We start from the raw sequence: 16,756 nt of genomic DNA on the forward strand, positions 1-16,756 counted from the left end.
ATTACTATATATGTTTGTTTTCCTCTTGCTCTTCCTCAGTGTCATCTTCCTGTAGACTTATTTATCTCACTCAATCTTTGGTGTGACTTAGAGCACACTGTTCATATATTACCTTTGTTTTATAACCCATTAAGAAAAAATTAGAATAGAAACATTGTAAAACAAAATCGTGTGGCACTCTATATAACACATTCAGGAAAAAGGTCCTCAGATTTTCTCTACTAGTGATTACCTATGCTTTGAAGACCTGTTTCTGTTTTAGGTATAGCATGCAAAATAAATAATTTTTGAGGTCTCTGACGCATTAACTTTTGTTAAGAAAGTTTGCAACAGCAGATCTGAGAACTTAATGGATGAATGGGATTTTTTAAAGAGGCTCATGTGATAGACAACAATATATATTGTCTTAAAAACACACCTAATTGAAAATTCAAATGAGAAATAAAACTATGCTCAGCAGAGACTGCAACAGGCTAAAAAAGTCTTCAGTAAATGACCCTTTGTTTGTTTTAAATGAAGTCTTGTTTTAAATTATCATCTTTAAAGAAAGTGTGTCTTAAAGAAATCCCCCCACAAAACAGCCCTTCCAGTAAAAATTACATTGTTTTAACAAGAACACTGATTTATAGGAAATAAAACATAAGATTCTCAAATGTCACTGTGCAGAAGACTAAGTAAAGCCTAAAGTAGTTCATACTTTTCTCTGATGTGTACTGAAAAATATATAGTCAGCATTTTATTCTCTAAAATGCATTGGAGACCAAAGGCTAATGTCAGAAAGAAATATCAGATGATATAGATCAATATGAAAGCAACAACAGAGGTATTGCCTTTGTGAAATTATTTTCTCTTGACATCCCTCTTTTTTTGTGACTGGTGCAAAAGAGAAAAATAATGGAATGTAACATATCCTAAATGCTGTCCTTAAAAGCAGATTCACAGGTTGTTTCATTTTCCAGATTTCAGAGATGTTGTCTTAGCTATCATTTGCCTCTTGGTTTTCCTTTCAGATTATTTTAAACCTACAAAAATATAAGCAAAAATAACTAAACTTTCATAGTGTGTTCATAGATTTTTGTAAAATAGCTTACCATTGACAAAGTATGGTCTTTAACAATGTACTGTACTTATCAAAGACATAAACCCTACATACTCTAGAGTTTGTCACTAAAGGCATGCACAGAGATTTTTAAAATATCGTCTTGATAGTGAACACGAGTATTCTAATTATATTCCCTAAAAAATGTCACAAACTTCATATTCACTAAAGGCAATTTTAGACATAGGCCTCCTAGGTTTGAATTTAAGGGGCAACTCAGGATTACATAAATCCCACCTCTTCCAATTCTGTTTAAAATTAATTACATCTAATTACCAAAGGGATCTTGGACTAAGTGTGTCTGATGAAGCTATTGTGCTTTGAGTTTAATAGAGTGAGCTCTACTTTAAATGTTATATCCTTGGTCACAATCTGGCTTCCTGATATATAAAGAGGACAGCAAAACATGTTGTCAAAAGCAACCATAGCCCACACAAAACAAAGATTTGTTGTTTTGTTTGAAAACCTGTCAGTATATGAAAGTCAAGAGATAAATGAAGAGTATCTAGAAAACATTCCTATCTTTATCTCAGAGAAATGTTGAGGATTGAAAATAAAAAAGATTTCCAAATTCATTTGAATGCCTTGGAGGAAGATAAACATGAAGAGGACCTGCAAGCATCTCTCTTATTGCACACAGTGGACAAGAAAGTCCTGAAAGTATTAACCCATTTTATTAGAAACCAACTGAAAATATTCCACTTAGAATGAAATCCTAATACTTGGGAACTGCTGTAGTCCAAGAAAACTATTTGCTTTGATCAAAATCAGGTCCTTTTCTTATCTACACCTAGGAAAATAGCAGATAAGACATTTAAAAATCTGAAGGGGGAAAATAAGTGGCAGCTTCAAAAATACCAAGAGTAGCATATTTCTGTTTAGTGCTCCTGCTGAAAACAGCCTATATTGAAACTAGTGAAGGAACTTCAATTAGAATTCACACACACACAAAAAAAAAGTGTTATAAAAACATCACTAGGTCAAACACGTGGGTTAACAGTTTCATCAAAATTAGGAAGAAAAAATGGCAGATAAGAAAATTTGTATTAACAGGCATTCACAAGAGAATATCATGTTTATCTTGAGACAGCATCATCCTATCTGCACAATTGTTAAAACACAGCACCAAGTTGATAAAAACATTTTCACTGAGAACAAGGACAGGTCCTGGCAAGCTAGATTACAGAATCAATCAGCTGAATTGACCAATTTCAAACCCAGTACAGTAGCTGCAAAATTATACATTTTCCTCTTGCAATAAACTGATATAGGGGGTGTTTTAATAAAAGAGCAAAGAAACACTTGCAGATATTTTGAACAACATGTGAGGTGATAATGGCTGTACCAGCCCCAGATGCACAGCGACACTAAGGAAAAGGATGAGAAGGACACAAGGATGATATACTCCATTCCAAAAAGATGCCACCCATGAAAAAAGCATTCAAATATATAGGACATATATGCTCATGAAGCCATTTAAAGAGCATGTTAAAGCTCTGGCTGACATGAAAACCCCCACAGAAGTGTGTATATCCTTGAGAATTTGTTGTACATTACTGCACAAGAAAAACAGGTTCAACTGCTCATCTAAAATAATTGTTTTGTGATATCGCAGCTTTGCAACAGTCATGAAAAAACCAAAGTTTGCAGAAAATAAAGGCAACACCCTGCCATGTTGTCAAAGTCTGAGCATTTGTTGCCAATAATAAATAATTTTAATGGAAATCACCAGAAAAGCAAATCTTGAGACAAGTAGATGTGCTGGTGTAGTGTGACTCAGCATATGGAACAATTTCTGCCTAAAATATTAATGGTTTCTTTCATCCAATTGCACGAAATAGCTCAAGGTTTCTTCTTCCTTTTTGTCTGGTTGGTTGGCGTTTGTTTTTTTTGTTTTAGTTTTGTTTTTGCTTTGACATATAACACCCATTTAAGGATTTTTTCCACTTTCCAAAACTTTAATCTCCTCCTGACATGCCAGTCCATTTGGCCACTGCTAAACAAATGCTCTGTCTTCAACACATGGCACCCCAAAATAGGTATTTAGTGATCTCTTTTTGCAAGCAGAGAAATGCTTATTATTTTAGAACAAGAAAATCCAGCCCAATGAAACGACAGGTAGACTGTTTGGATGGCACAATCAATGGTTTGCAATATAGCTGCATCAGAGAGCAGAAGTATTCTGGCTCGTGTAAAGCTGAAAAATTACAAAAGATGGGTAGGAACACTGTCTTGCATGGTCACTTGGTGACAGGAGACAGCTTTTGTCCTGTTAGGCCTGTGACCCACTGACTCCAAAGAGCTTATGATGGATTAATACACCTATAATAAAGACTGAAATGATAATGTGGCCAGACAGCACAGCAACAATCCCTTTCATCCTGAAGATTAAATACACGTGAAAACAACATACACAGGTGAAGGTTACAGCTGGAAGGTGAATGTTGTACATCTACAAACCAGCAACTGAGACTGGGACAAATCAGAAGAGTAAGAAATACACCAGAAGTGCTTGTGTCTGAGGAATGAGACTTGCAAAGGAGCATTAGAAGCATCTGAGGAGAGCTGAGAGTCAGGTTTGCTCACCAGGCTAAAGTGGAGAGTTGCTGGACATCTGGAGCTGTTTGGCTATGTTATCTACCTTTGACTGACACAAAGAGCTATTAATCATAATGACGCCTTAATTAATATGTCTCAGGCTAGATAGGGAAGATACTGGCATGCTGCTTAACAGAAGGTTTTTCAGGAACATAGAAAAGAAATCCAGTATATTGTCCTATATTTTCTTTAAAAATATCTATGTGAAATCACCAGAATACTATTGTTGGTAGAAAAGTCTTACATGATTTAGGTGCTGAGTCTTCTGCACTGTGGTACTGTTAAAGTTATTACTCTCTGCCATATAATAGGAATCTATGGTCCAAACTTAAATACCCTTCGTGTCACCACAAGTTCTTCACACAGTGAAGGTATCATGTTTAGAAGCAGACATAGTCTCTCTTCCTTTTTCCTGTGTAACTGCTGGCAAATCTGGGGCCATAGGGAGATACCACAATGTGCAGATACCTAATTTAAAAAATCCCAAACAACCAACCCTGTCTTCATCCTTCCTGAAGGACTATTAGTTTACGTATTAACAACAGCACAGTGTAACAAAACAAAGACCTGTGATTCCAGACATATGGTCTATGCCCCTTTCATTTGGGCTAAGAGGATGAGTTTCCATCAGGGAACACAAGCCCGGTACTTTCAAAAGTGTTCTTTGCTGCCTTTTTCTCTATGGCATAATTTGGGATGTTTTAAGGCCTTTAATTAATGAAAAAAATCTATATTTTCAAATATTTTGTAAGGAAGTGAAAATAAAAACTTTCCACAGCCAAAAAAATAGTGCATATTTCTCTAGATGCATATATGGAGGTGGAGAAAAACAAGAGGATAGAAGATAAGAAAAAAAATAGATATCATCTGGAATGGGGGAGAGGAGGGAAGGGAGGGCAGGAATGGGATGGTGCTCCAGGTTCTGTGGCAAACAGTAAAGAAAAATATTTAGAGGTGTCAGAGAAGTAGAGGTGTCAGAGAATTAAAGGTGTCTCCAGTAACATGATCGCTTGAATTTTAAGACAGGGTGTCTGTAGGCAGTTAGGTAAGGAGACATCAAGAAATAGAGTGTGAAAGAGTTAAGGATAAAAGAAATTGCTTAGGATAGATCTATCTGTGAATTTCACGAACACAATTTTGCTGCCATTTTAAGCACCAAGTGCTCCACTCACCCATATTTTGAGATCAAATTCCTGTAAGTATTTAAGCCTGCATGAGAGCATTATTTCACACTCACAGGAAGAATTCAAGTAATTCCTGCAAAGACAGGCAGCTCAATATTTGAGATATAGAGTGGTTCTGCAAGAAGATCTGTTTTCTTAGACTGACAGACATGGAATACAAATGTGGGAATGAAGTTTCTTGTGACACCTATACCTGGAAATTTACAGTAACCCTTAGGTGACGGCCCTGCTTCAAAATTCATGCATGATGTCAATGGAGAACTGGTGCATGGACTGGAGAAGCTGCTTACCCATGCTGTCCTCGGAGACTGAGCTGAGTGTGAAATCATTTTGGATGAGTGTTTCATGGGGCATTCCATGTCTGTTCCTGTTGGGAAGGCAGATTGCCTCAGTGAGCTGAGCATCAAGTCATGAAGGTCACACAACAAAATAGAATGGAATAAACTATTTCAGTTGGAAGAGTCCTACAACATTCATATAATCACAGAATCATGGAGTGGTTTGGGTTTGAAGGGACTTTAAAGGTCATCTAGTTCCAATCACCCTGGCCATGGGCAGGGATACCTTCCACTAGACCAGGTTACTCAAAGCCTTGTCCAACCTGGTCTTGAACACTTGCCATGGATGGGGCATCCACAACTTCTCTGGGAAAATTGCTGCAGTGCCTCACCATTCTCACACCAAAGAATTTCTGATATCTCATCTAAACTTACTCTCTTTTAAGTACTACTCTCTCTTCTAAGTTTAAAGCCATTTTGTCTTGTCCTATCACTACATGTCCTTGTAAAAAGTCTCTCCAGCTTTCTTGGAGCCCCCCTTTAGGTACTGGAAGGTCTCTCCAGAGCCTTCTCCGGGCTTAACAACCCAAATTCTCTCAGCCTGTGTTTGTAGGAGAGGTGTTACTGCCCTCTGATCATATCCATGACCTCCTCTGGACTCACTCCAGCAGTCCCATGTCCTTAAGTATTTCAACTGCTTGAATCAATTCAGGGCTGACCAAAAGGTAAAGAATGTTATTAAGCTCCAAGTACTTCTCAAACACTGACAGGCTCCAGGCTGTCAATCTCTCATCAATCTCCAAAGCTCTCCAGGAAGCCTATTCCACTGTTTGACCCTTCTCTTGAGAAAAAAAAAAAGCTTCCTAAACCTCATCTGGCTCAGTTTTAAACCATTCCCACACATCCTATCACTGGATACCAGGGAGAAGAGATCAGCACCTCACTACTCACCTGCCCATCTCAGGCGTCTGTAGAGAGGAATGAGTTTGATGCTCAGCCTTGTTTTCTCCAGCTGCCAGCACTGCTGGGTAATCACCCCTTGTGACCAATTAATTATGTTGTATTTGGTGCACCCCAGCATGGGGTTTGCTGGGGGCACACTGCTGACTCCTATTGAGCCTGCTGTCAGCCAGCATTCCAGATCCCTTTCTGCAGAGCTGCTCTCCAGCCACTTCTCTCCAAACCTAAACCTGTGTCCAGCTTTACTCAGTCCTACTCCACCCTAGAAAATATTCCTGGCAGCAGTGATATTCAAACCTGTGTCCCTAAAGATGGAGCCTTAAATCCGGAACCTTTTAGACCATTCTGCCACACTACCCTGCTGGCAATTCCATCTCAATCTCCAGGGACAACAGCCCCCAACCAAAATGCTTTAAAACAAATTATTCTTATCCATGACTTAAATATAGTATGAAAAAGGACAAGTAATGGCTCTTTCTACATGTACAGGTAGGCACTACACTACATATTTCAGATTTGATCATTAGATGTCAGGAACATCAGCTGGAAAGTTCTACAAATATCTGCTTGCCTAGGAACCTCTGATCCCTTTCCAAGAAAAGAAAAGATGATGGTTTACTTTTTGTGAGGAATGACTTTATCTTGACTTTGCGTTCAACTTCATATTTTGGAATGTAGTGAGACTGGGGCATGAAACATCTGTCCCTTTATGCAAAGACATGAGATTGCATATACGTCTTGACCTAGCAGAAAGTCAACTGCTGCAATGACAAGATGCTGTCCCCCGGAGTCAAGTATCGTCTATAGAAAATCAAATGATATTTTCTTTTTCTTGGATTTTTTTTTAGTGTTAACCTATACAGTTCTGTATAATCAGCAGACTGCTGTGTCCTCACATGCTTCTACTAAAATTCCTTGCCCTATCTCAGCTTTTATTCGTGCATCTACTTATCCAAATTAGAGTATACATCTGAAAATATTTCCCAGCTTTCTTTATGCATTTATCACTGTCAATACATTGATTTGAATAGCAGAAGTATTTCAATAAATGCTTGAAAACTGTAAGTATTATACAAGCCAAGGCAGAACAGCAAATTAGAGGGAAAAGTTGTTTTTAAGCACACAGGTGATTAGGGCCACTCACGTAGATTAATTTTTAGTTCAAGGCTACAGTTTTACCCAAAGCCTGGGATTTTCCACAGAAGCATTCAGTTTGGCTTTGATGATATTGAGATATGAGGAATCTACTCTTTTCTTCATGTTTTGCTTTACTGGATATTCACTCCATGTTAAAAAAAAAAAAGTCTGATAAGTATTTTCTGCCTGAATTCTTACATCTTTTGTACCCCTGGTATTGTTTGCTGCTAGATTAAATACTTCTTTAATATCCTGTACTTTTACCCTGTGAAGGCAGTTAGAAATTATGATCAAATAACCGTGCAGTCCTCTTTTTGTTGAGATAAGTACATTGATCTCTAAAAGGTTCTCAGTAAACATTAAATATTTTTTGTGTCTCTGAAGATTTCTGACATTCTACAATTTTCCAACATTTCCTTCCATTGAAAAATACACTATTAGAACTGTAATACTCTAGCATTCATATAGTATTCCCCTATAGATCTGAAACTTTACCTGCAGGGAGAGGGAAAAACATCTTCCTATTTGATACTTACTCTAATTTTTAGTTCTTTCTAAGCATGTCTCTAGGCAGTCTTGCCAAACTTTGCTCAAAAGAGTCTCCCTAAATCAAATGTTGTAGTATGACCTTTTTCCCCTAAATGTTCCAGAATAATTTTACTTGTGTGAATCAGAACACCCATCAAAAAGCACTGTAATTCTATTTTTAATTAAACTATTTTCTAGAAATACAATTTGTACACAAACATATTCAGGAAAATATTTTTTTTTTCTGTCTTTCATTCTTTTATAACACAGAGGTCTTGAAGAAAGTGTAGTTGCTGATCCAAAGTTACAATGGCCTTAGAGGGATTTCTATTTAAAGACTAAAACAGGGGAGTAGGGGCAATGATTATTTTACTTGCATGCTCCTGTAATTACTGATGCCTTGGGAAAGATATTTATTATAACAATATGTCTTGAATGGTACAAAATATAGAGAAGTGTGTGCTCTCAAAATTTACTTTGATCATCTCAAGGTTTTGCTAACACTGTATTTATCTTGCATTGCCTTAACTGTCAATACATCATTGCTTTTATGTTCTTAGAGAAGCAAAAATGAAGAAACTCAGAAATGGCATTAGAATTCCAATTGGGATTTCTTCCAGTGCTATTCAGCGTAAGTAATTGAAAATGAATATTGTATTTTTATATACCTTGTAGCATTTCTTCCAAGAGGCAACTTTCTATTCACTTATTATTGTGTAGGTTATAAATGGTACTGTGCATTTCTTCTATCAAAATGCTCAGCTAGTGATATTTAACTGTAAAGAAATATATCCTTGGGCATTGAATATAGTCAGAAATTACTAGGTGAATTTAACCAAGAAAAGAATGATCCCATATTGATATAGTGAATAAATTTTTGAGTGTGGGACAATGGCCCCCATTTATTAACATTTTATATCCACATTGAAATGCCTGACCTTGCTTCAGCAGTTTTATGACTAGCAAGATCTCTGGAAGCTCAATTTTTCCCTCTAGAAAAAGAAAGCAGCTATGTCAATGGGAATAAATATAACTCAGATGTAATTTTTCTGTTTTTCTTCAGATGTAGCAAAAACTTTAATACCTCTATAGCATAACAATTTGGATAATAAAAAGACCAACTGCCATAAAAGTGAGGAGAGTATATACTTTGAAATAGATACCCTGTTATGCACAAGTGAGGCACTGAAAGTAATTTTTTAGTTATGTGGATGCCTGAAGTATAGGCAAAGATTGCCTGCTATTCATCCTTGAGATGAATATCAGAACAGCTGTGCAGGCATGCAGCGAAACCTTTGGACAACCAGTGGTATGCAAATGAATCTTAAAAATCTAAGTTCAGGAAACAAATTCAAGACAACTAAGGTTCATATCCTTAAGATCTTGAAATGTTCAATATTTGAGGCAGATATTTGTCATTATCGACTCTCAAAAACCTTTAATCTATTTTAAATTTGCTTTAAAAAGCAAATATCTATGAGAGCAAGAGTAAAAATTCCCAAAAACCCACTTCCAGGGAGGTGCTGGGTACCTTGGGGCTGGAAGTGAGGCCATGCCTCTGCTGGACTGGCCCTTGGTCCTAGAGCAATGTAACCTCTGTTCTAGCGAGATATCTGAGCACTGCTGGAAGGAAAATCTCAGTTGCTTTTTCCCAACTCAACTTTGCAAGCTGCATGTCAGAGCTTTTCTGCCCTGTATATGGTGTATCCAGAGCACCAATACCTATTTTAGCATGCTATGAATTGCTCTCCCAGAAGTGGATGCCTGACTTATGAAGCATCATCTGTCTTTGCACAGGTTTTGAAAACCACAGGGCAACCTTGAAAATAATGAAACAACATGAGCAAATCTAAACCATATAAAAGATAACAATGTAAAAACAAACAACAAAAAACAGTCCCAACTTTACAAAGTAAGGAAAAGAAATTTGATATTTCATCTGAAAATCCAGAGGACCTACTGTTCACGAGTGAAGAGGAGCTCTACTTTTACACAGAAAGTTAATTTAGCAACACCACCTGACAGATGGACTCCCCAGCAGGTACTTAGTCTTCTTATTCCCCTCCTGTTTCACAGACCCACACAGTTTTAAAAGAAGTCTGAGACAGTGAGAGGTAAGTCTTCTTTCAGGATGAAGCAGGGGGGCAGTTTCCAGGCAATCTAGTACAGAGGCAACTTTGTAAGTCAAGCTATGACAGAATAATCAATGGGTTGGGTTTTTTTTAAGTGATCTCTGCTGAAAAAATAGAGGAAGGGACTGGATTTTTTTTTTTGCACATTGAAAACATGTCTGAAAGCATTAAGAATCGTGTATTCCAAATATCACCACATTGTTACTTTGGACTTGATCTATCCAATGACAGCTTTCTTTAAATAGAAACAAAGGTTGAAACTGTTTAAGGATCCTTAAAACAGCTGTTTGATACTCAAATCTAAGACATTTATTAGTTCTGAGACTTCAGTGGGAGTCATAATCTGTTGACTGGAGATGGTTAGCCAGAAAAAGAATCAGTCTACGTGGTCATCAGAGCTTAGAATTTAAGAGTGTGAGACGTTGCTTACACAGCAGAAGCAGTAGGCCAGGATAAGTACATAAAAATGTCATTGTGTAGGGAGAGGGAAGAAAACACATCATTCACAAGAAGGACTGGAACTGCCTGAAAATGTCTTTTCCAGAAGCTACCATCTGGGAATTAGCATTTCACTGACCTGGTACGAACAATTCCAGACATATCCATCACTGAAGAAAAAGCTAGATAAACTAGGCTAAATCTAGACAAACTCCTTAGCGTGAAAATCAGGTGGGATAGAAGTCTACACAATCATGAGCAGCTGCACTCAATAGGTGAACAGTGTACCAAGTTCCTACTTGAGAAAGAGAACAAATTAAACTAAGTGATAGTTTCAAAATAAGCAAGAGGAAACACTTCTTCACGTCATGATGAAGACAAAGTAATGGAATTCTTTTCCACATGATGCTTGATTATGAAAAGATCACATGGCTTCAGAAACGCTTTTAGATACATTTTTAGAAGAACGATAATTCAAGATTATTAAACCTAAAGATGTTATCTTCGATATATGTAACTTTGAATCACAGAAATTTGCACTTAAGAAAATGTCCATAAATACTTGTGTTCCTATATTCAAAGAATCATAAAATCATTTGGGTTGCAAGGGAACTTTAAAGGTCATATAATCCAACCACCCTGCAATAAGCAGAGCAATTTTCAACTAAATCAGGGTGCTCAGTGCCCTGTCCACCTTGGTCTTCAATCTTTCCAGGGGGGGTGCACATTCCTCCTTCTGGGCAACCTGTTCCAGTGTATTACCACCCTCATTATATATAAAAAAAAAACTTTGGTATATTTCTTCCATAAACATATATATCGTTTGAAACCATTATACCTTGTCCTAATAACAACAGGCTTTATTAAAAAGTTTGTCCCCATCTTTCTTATAAGTCTCCCTTAAGTATTGAAAGGTCACAATGAGGTTTTCCTGAGGCCTTCTGTTCTCCAGGCTGAACAATCACAACTCACACAGCCTGTTCTTATAGGACATTGTCCTGGGGTGACACTATGAAACTACTTTATTCCTTACCTGCCTGCTTAATGCCCACAGCTACAGTGCCTTGAAGATGGACCGGGGCGGGGGGTGGGGGGTGGTGCGGGAAGGCACGGGTAGAGCTGGGGTCAGTTTAATGGCCAACCCAATGGTCAGTTCAACCAGCCCACACCTGGCGTCAGTTAATGGCCAACCCAACGGTCAGTTCAACCCAGCCCACACCTAGGGTCAGTTAATGGCCAACCCAACGGTCAGTTCAACCCAGCCCACACTTGGTGTCATTCAAAGGCTGACGGACCCGGGGGCAGGGCTGGAGGTCAGTTAAACCTGCAGGTCAGTTAAATGGCTCGGCCCAAAGGCCCTGGCTGCACAAGTGGCTTGGCTCAAAGGCCAGGAGTTGATGGCTCCTGGAGAGACACGGAGCGGGAGAAGGCTCTCCACTGGGTTTGTGAGGTTGTGCGCTCACGGCACTGCTCTCTTCATGGCTCTACCAGCTAGCTTAGGAAAAGGTTTTGTTTTGTTTTTTTATCTTTTTTCCCCCCCGGCCTCCCTGCCTTCCTTCCCATCTCTCCACCCTGGGAGCCTGCGGGGTGCCCCGGCTGGCTGAGCTCCCAGGAAGGCCGTGCCCGTGAGGGAAGGGCAGAGTTACCGCAACCCAGCAGCTTCACCTGCTGTGAGGAGACCAGGCTGCTGGGTGAGCTCCCCTTCCTTCCCCTGCCCAGAGACTGGTGGGACCTGTTGAAGGCTCCTCTGGGTGCCCTTTTCCCTTTTCTTTCTCTTTGTTTTTCTCAGTTTCAGTTAAAGTTTTAATTTTGCTGTCCTGACATAAAATATTGACTTTAAACAAGATTTATGTGAAGTCCACCCATACACAGAAGGAGTCTAGCTTACAAGTTAATCAAGAATATATTTCAAAATATAATTTAAAATATTTGAGTTGAAAAGGATGGACAATGGTCTCCACATGGCAGAAGAGCCAGTGACAAAATGGAAATGTTGCTCCTGAAGAAGTGAATGGAGTTTCGATGTCATTAAAAAAATTAGAACTGTGGTAAAAATGGAAAAATATTTCTAGGAAATGTTCTTCATATAAATAAGATCAACATTATTAAGATTTAATAGCAGTACATTAAATAAGGTGATGAGAGAGACTGACATCTGTTAAATCCAAACTTTCATATACTGAAAGATGAGACAGAGAGCAGACTTGTAGCTCTGAGAAGGAAGGGTGTGAAAAGGAACACTATACCAAAACAGCATCTCTTATGGTAAAATATACTGAATTAGTGTTAAGTGAATATGATTAGCTAGCATGCACAAAAGTCAGTTTTCTTATATAGCAAGGAAACAGGTAAATTGAATTAAAGTGCAGAGATGTGAATCAAAACACCCAGAGCATGAAGTCAGAACTTACATTTGAAACATGCAAGATTGAAAGTAACTCAAGCTGCACAATCTTATCTATGGCATGTGTCAAGCTCTGTGACCTGCTTCACAGCTTTCAGGATATGACCACATTTGTTCCTAAGAAGATGAGCTCTGAGAAAATGTGGGCTGGATCTTAGAAAACTATTGTAGTTTTGATTGAGTAAAGTGCTGGCATAAGGACAGAATAGAAACTGCAGCATACAATTACCACCTCTTCTCACTGTTATGTCTAATTATTTATAAACAATGCAAAAAGGTTAACTGAAGTATTTAGAAAATAATCTCTTGTATACATATCTGTAAGGTAGAGAGTTATGTATTATAGTCTCACAGAAAGCCACAGATATTTGTAAATTCTGAAAAATTAGTCTCTCCATATTTATACTTAAATCTTAAAAATAATCACAAAATAAATACTCAACAAAATTAAATAGTTCAGTTAAACAGATTATGAAATTTATGACCTGCAGAAAATTGTTTAATTTCATTGATTCCAGGTAAGATACTGATTCTCCATCTTACACCAAACTTATTTAAATAGTCTCTTTTAGTCCACTTGTGATCCAATCCCAAATTAATTTTCTATCTTTCATTATTCACAACAGCATACAAAATTCAATGATTGCCTGCAAAATAAGCTCACCTTTATCATTATCAGGCTCATTAAAAGTCCTCCAAAAGAAGACCCCCTATCGTCTCTCCGCTGGGTTTTATAAATCTTTCATTTACCAGTTTCAACCTCCCTAGTACTTTGAGTTTCAAATGGTCTGTAATTCTCCCCAAATCCTCTTAGATTCTGAAATCTAGTTTCTTTTAGGCTTCTGGCAACTCTTTTGTTGTACGTAGGCTACTTTTTTTCTGAAATTTTAATTTTCTAAAGTTTCATCTTTTGAACTGTGGATAAAAATATATGGAAAGATAACTGCATTTCTTTCAGACTGCTCCTAACTGAATACATGAGGATTTTTGTTTGGTTTGGGGATTTTTAAGACTCTCAATTATTTTCCTTAGTCATCTGTTTCCTTATTCTGTGGGGTGATTGATTCTCAAAACTCACATGTAAAAAATGTCATTGGTCTGAATGATCTGGGACACAGAGACAATGCTACTTTCACCAAATAGATACATTTCTGCAAAAATCTTGCAAACAGAACCACTTCAGAATATTGTTTACTACCATTTGATCATACTTATCATTCATTGTTTGAAGTCTGAAACACATTTTCTTTCCCCAAAAAAGCAAAACTTGGGGGAGACAAGCCCCCACAGATATACCTTGCTTCCTGGTTATTTTGTACTGTTCAATGCCTTTGTGTAAATGTCAGAAATTCAAAATCTCTCAATTCCAAAATTTAGTTCATCTACCCAAATTTCTCTGGGATATTGATACCATAGATTTTGTCTTGTGTTCCACATGTGAAAGGTTAATAATTCTTTTAGATGTTTTATAATAAACTGGCTTTTTTTTCCCCTTTCCATCTGGAAAGCACATCATAAATTCTTCTAGAGGTTAAAAAGCCCTTGAAACTGAAGCACAAGGAGAGCACATAACATTGAGGCAGTGAAGATCTCAATGGGATATAGAACACTACAGTATGCAAATCCATATGCCTTGATTTAAATAAGATATTAGCATATTAGTTTGCCATAAGTGTATAAATCAAAGAAAACTGACCCTTAACTTTATCTATTATCCTTGAATACTGCAGAAACAAAACAGATGCCCTCACAATTCCCTTTCCCAATTCCCACACACGCTTTACAAAAAGATAGAATTTTGTAAAGCAGTTAAATTTAAGACCATTCAGAGCTCAGCTACCTGGGGCTAAGCTCTGTCAGATTTCAGAATTAAGCTCATTAAGTTGCTTATAAAAGCCCTTTTCTCCTCTAGTAGGATGGTGGTGATAAATGGTTGTGTCTGAAGAACTTCAAGTGCCTTTGATGGACAGCCTGCTTCAAATGAGTTGAAGTTCTCCCTTTCTTTCTGTACCCACCTGTCTTCTAGGGAGAGCCGTGTTACAAAGAATGTGCCCTCTCCTACTATTTTTACCCCTTGTATGAACTCCTAGAAAGTGGCCCTGTTTATTTTTTTCCTTTCATTTTTTTACGTAGGATCAGATTAAGACTAAGAATCAGCATCCTCTAGCTGCAAATGATACATGTGAAAGCATAGAAAAGATTATGTCAAAAAAAACAAGTTTTACATTATTTGAGGGTGAAATTTTCCTTTAAACACAAGTCAGAAAAATTAATATTCTCCATTTTGGGCTCATGAAGTTAAATATTTCTTGGTAATTCTCAGAGCATCTCTAAATGAATGTGCATATACACTTTGTCCTTGAATGCTATTTGTTTGACAACGTACCTACTGTGTTTGTATAATATATTTATTTGGACAGGAAAATCTACTTTACTTTCAAAGTCATACCACTGCTTGACTGAGGAGAAATTTCTGATATGTTTTCTGCAACAAAAATGTTCTTTACAGAGGAAGTCTTGTTTAATGAAATTTTATAAGACAAAAATGTACAAAACCAAAATTACCCTGTCTTTTTCCAGTGCTGCAAATTCATAATATGAAGGGCTGTTGGTGATGTATTATAGCAAACTATGAAACAGATTCACACAACATGATGCTAATAATGTATTTGTGGAAAAAAGGGAGTAATAAAAACTTATTTTTTGGATTCCAATTTAAAATTATAACAAAGGATGAAAGCAGATGGGACAGTGAAATATTTGAAGATTCAAACTACCATCTGTCCATAATTTATTATCCATCTGATTGTAGGTTATTATTGTTTTCCTGCTATCATTAAACAGTTGTTATTTATCTTGTTACACCACTTCTGCATTTAACATTGAGACCTTCACAGATTTGAGTGCTGTTTTCTCCAGTGACCTATAATTTATGTAAGTCCTTTTATTGTCCTTACTTCTATTCACCAGGCATCTAAAAGTGAATATTGCTCTCAGCTTAGATTGCTGATTAATTAATTTCTACCTTCTATATCCCTGCACTGCAGCCTTGGGTTAGGAGTTTAAAGTAATAATTCACCGTTGCATATATTTTGTCAAGTTAAATTCTTCAAACTTCTGAGAGAGTCCAATTTCCATGCTACATTTAATAGCTGGTCCCTTAGAAATTAATCCCTTTCTATTTGTGATTTATTTTTTCTTCTGCTTAGAGACAAAAATGGATTTCCCCCCCCGATCTGCTGTGACCTGGCTGCCTTTCCTGCAGTATTCAGTGTAAATGACATGACTCCATCTGCTATTTTTTATTCCCTTATGGAATTTTAGCTCTGAAGATTACAATGCAAATTGGAATGTCACAGCTACGGGTGGCAAAACTACATCAGCTCTAAACAGAGGCTGGTAGCAGTGGCAAATTTTGAGTACAAACCTAAACACCTCCAGCACTTGTGCAGATATAAAATTCCTCATTCAGTCCCTAGACACTGTGTGTCCACATATCATCCAAAAGCCAGCTATGCTTCACTGCTATTCTCAGTAGCTCAGTATGGTTCATTTTCATGTTACTGATCCTATGTAACTAATAATGAATTTAAAATAACCTGCTGCTTTCCCCCTACCAGTAACATGTTCACTAAAAGTGATCCACAGATCCTCTAGAAATGATTTTCTTTTGCTCATCATCAGCCTTCCTAACTTTTCCATGGCTATGATAAGGACCATAACTAAAGATCTGGATTTAAAGTAACAGAACCTGTGGAAACATTTTACTTTTCAAATTCATATTCATCCTTATTTGAGATAAATACTAATGCTACCAGCTCCTCCAAGAGAATGATATATTCAGGAAAATTAATAAACTTTGGAATATTTCATTTATATTTCTTGAATGAACTCAGAATACCACTCCAAGTTGGACATCCTCCCAGGTTTTCAGAGTCTCAGAAATTTATCTCATAGAGTGATTAATCTCATGTACCATGGTTCGCTACAATTATTTC

At 37.3% G+C, this 16,756-nt stretch overlaps 1 long non-coding RNA gene across 6 annotated transcripts in view; it reads right to left on the bottom strand.

Annotated features, from left to right (window-relative positions):
• LOC146443239 (uncharacterized) overlaps nt 1-11,445 on the bottom strand; it is a 68,066-nt gene extending 56,621 nt beyond the window's left edge. For 3 of the 6 annotated variants that reach the window (XR_014846448.1, XR_014846453.1, XR_014846449.1), the window contains exons 1-2: nt 11,388-11,445; nt 5,172-5,248 (exon numbers count right to left, since the gene is read on the bottom strand). This is a non-coding gene — a long non-coding RNA (uncharacterized LOC146443239). Of the gene's footprint in view, nt 1-5,171; nt 5,249-8,722; nt 8,777-11,387 lie in introns of all 6 variants that reach the window. The other 3 variants (XR_014846451.1, XR_014846450.1, XR_014846452.1) reach the window with 2 other exon arrangements.
• Nucleotides 11,446-16,756: the final 5,311 nt, after the last annotated feature.

Source organism: Lichenostomus cassidix, chromosome 1Aa (assembly GCF_008360975.1).
Source record: "Lichenostomus cassidix isolate B80296 chromosome 1Aa, HeHo_3.0, whole genome shotgun sequence".
NCBI classification, from domain to species: domain Eukaryota; kingdom Metazoa; phylum Chordata; class Aves; order Passeriformes; family Meliphagidae; genus Lichenostomus; species Lichenostomus cassidix.